We start from the raw sequence: 3,635 nt of genomic DNA on the forward strand, positions 1-3,635 counted from the left end.
AACAGAGTTGAAAGATCGTAAATTTTGTGGTTTATGCTGACAGCCTGAAATGATACAAAAGAAAAGTCATATTATAAGTGCATATTATACATGACAGATATAATTTCCAGAATTTAATTGCCCATAATCATGATAATTAAGGGTGTTTATAGCACATGAGTGCGTATTTTACACCAATAAATAAGTCTTATGTACATTGATCAATCGGAAGGGGTGTTAATTGGAATTGTTCACAAGCCAATACAATAGCAAATATTGTCCTGGGTGCTTATTAATATTAGAGCAGGACCCTTATTACGTCGAAATGTTATGGCTTTGTATCCATGACTTGTATTTCACTGATAACAGGACTAATGTGGAGGAAGAGGAGTTAATGTGAAGTTAAACATTATTACATTGAATGCAAGGTTAACTTTCAATTCTAAAAATACCTCTGAATTTAGGAAAATAAGAACTTTAACATCTTATAATAAATCCCAATTTTGAACAAAATAATTATTCTTTTACCCCAATTTGCCTAACTAGGGCATTTAGTTTGGAATGCTAGATAAATCTATGAGATGACCTCAGTGCTGACAGACCAAGGATTATTATCAGGAATTATCTTGGCATTCGAGCTCCAATCAGTGAATCCTGGCAGTTAAAGGGGACACAACTCCATTTACACTACAGAGCCCATAAGGCTACACTTTTAAAATGTTATGTTTCACGGATTTATTCCAGCTTTTCTACACAAGGTCGGTCGAAATTAAAATAAAATTAAATATGTCAATCATTTATTTATTTATCATTCTGCTGTGGAGTTAATACTGCAGCTGGCTTCTTGAATTACTGATAGTGATGTAGACATGGAATTTATGTATAACATTTTATACTGTATACAAGGACTATGTCACTACTGGGAGACATAATAAAAATAAATATTTTCATGTTTAATTAATTTCAGCTGCTTTTCAGCAGGGGAAGCGGCCCGTGAAATGAAAATAAAAAAATGTGTGGTCAAGCAGTGTTTAAAATTTAGCAAGTCTGGGGTTCTTGTCATTGCCCTAAAGTTAAACAGTAAAGTCCCCAAACATGAACTGTAAACTGATACTTCAACAACATGACTCAACAGACCTATGACCTATGAGATCACATCTCTACATGCTGCACTCTCCTCATCATGGTCATGAGAAACAAAGCACGCTCAGCGCCCATTGTACACTTGCCATAGTGAAAGACATCACATGCCCACTGACACTAACAATACACTGGCCTGGTTCTAGGGCAAAACAATCATTCATTGGTTGTCTTACAGAAATACCTTTAACGTTTTCCACATGTTTCTGTTACATAGAATACAGTAAACTATGTTTATAACGGATATAGAGAATCTCACCAAAGTGCCTTTTGATATCAAATATATCAACACGAGTTGATAAAAGTGGAAAGACTCAAAGGCTTGCTGAGGAGTTTTTCCACTTTTATCAACATGATCAACAAGTGTTGATGTACTTGATATCAAAAGACACGAGGGTGAGATTTTATCTATCATCCAACATCATTCTTCCAACTTTTTCAGTTTGTAGACAGTAATAAGCACTGTCTTAAGTGTAAAAAGTAGAGCTAACAGCTTCAGTAGCAGAGCCATTAGTGATGTCATTTGATTGTGACATCATGGTAACAGTGATGTCACAATTGCGACTGCAAAGCATTGTGATGCAATTTCATTGCAGCGATATCTACAGTGTAGCTATCACTTGATCTCACCCATGTGATATCTCCTGTGGGAGCAAGTTTTGGATGATAAATGCTTATAACATGTATAATGAACTGACGGATATAACGAATAGTATTTTGGTCCCGGCCATTTGTTGTATATATGCTTATAACGAACTACGGTTATAATGAACTATAATTAGTGGTCCGTTTGAGTTCGTTCTAACCGCGTAGTTTACTGGATGTGATATATATACTGTACTGTAAAAAGAACCATGGAAACTTAGAAAATTGACAAAGTGGGGTGTTTGTTAAAACCAAACATAACAAGTTACATTTGTTTTCTGAGATTGAGCAGTTAACTACACTTAGTTCAAATGTTGACGAAACTAAACCATGTTAGATAATAGTTACCAGGCATTGAAGTACCCCTCTGTCTGCTGTTTTCTGTAAAGAAATCTGTAATATAAACAAAGATAAGGACGGTTGTTGGGGCTGTCTATAAAGATTACTTACAGACTGGTCTAGAAGTTGATCAAAGGGTGCTTATCATTGAGCAGGTGCTTAGTATGGTGAATAATAGACAGAGATAGAAATTAACGATTGCCCATAGGCCCGAGGCTAGTAGAAATTATCTTGGGCTATCAAAATTATAATTCTTGTAGGCTGTAAGTACTTTTACACATGCTGTAAATTATCTATCGTCCTCTCAATTCCCCCTGTCAAATCACTGCGCAAGACATCATGATCATGTAAGCAATTCCAATTTCACTCAATCTATATATTGTGAGGGCTTCTTAATATCTTAAGGTATTTATGGTACATTAAACATTGAAATTTTGATAGTCTTCATGTTTTATGAAGGGCTGAGTAATAAAATCCCTATATAACTAGCCCTGTGGGCTTGTTTGTTTTTTATACCGGTAGTTATTTTCCATTCTTGAAAGGTTACTGGTGACCTTTTCTGTGTTTATGTACATGCTTTTAACATTTTTAATGAATGTTTTATGATTTGCTCTTGTCACTTTATGGCTTATATTATCGATGATGTGATCAATAAAATTTTAACTCACTCACTGAGACACTCCAACCAAAAATTCAAACTAGTAGTATCCATCATGTACATGATGTCTAGCAAGTTTTGTCTGACAGGTTTAAAAGATATTTTTAGACCACTGAGTAGTTAGGCCAGGCGTTTTATATTTTTCAGATTACAGACCCGCCGACTCTAATTTTTTAGAAAAAGTAAAATATAAAAAAATCAGATTTCCACATTTTTTTTCCGCCGATAGCCGCATAGTCAGTTATTTTATTTGTTATCATCAACTTTTAATAAAAAAAACATATGAATTTACCATTGAAAACAAGTAAAGAGATACATAATCGATCTTTGTTGATCTTGAAGCCGAACAATTGTCCGTGTTGTAAGTGGTAGAATTTTTATTGTTACAAGGGGCTTTATCGTCACAAATGACCTTCTTTTGTGCACAGAATATGTTCATAAAGTATGCCTGAGGCATTTTGCATTTTAAAAAAAGGCATCTGGCATTTTTTTATTTTTTTCTCCCTCCTCCAACCCTGGACTTTGGGCTGAAAAATCCATAATCCTAAAAATAAAAAGGCCTTACTCACATAATCATTCTCATTGTGTACCGATAGTTTTCTTTGAGTATTCAAAATAGTTTTGGGATTATTAAACCAACAATAACCAATTTTAAAACTAATACTTCTTAAAATCCTCTGTTGAGTGACAATTTGAGTATTTTCATCGAAGGAAACTAACAGTTTTAGTCCACCAGTCCTTATAATGATAACAATTATAGCGAAACCCTTAAAAAGGGCAAATTTCTAATATGATACGTTAACTATTGGGCAGTTTGGCAAGGACTATAGTGCCAATGTCTAACGCTGATCAGTCCTTACAGTAGAGTTCATGC

The sequence above is a fragment of the Haliotis cracherodii genome, unplaced genomic scaffold (genome assembly GCF_022045235.1).
Source record: "Haliotis cracherodii isolate W230 unplaced genomic scaffold, xgHalCrac1.p SCAF_9, whole genome shotgun sequence".
Classification (NCBI taxonomy): domain Eukaryota; kingdom Metazoa; phylum Mollusca; class Gastropoda; order Lepetellida; family Haliotidae; genus Haliotis; species Haliotis cracherodii.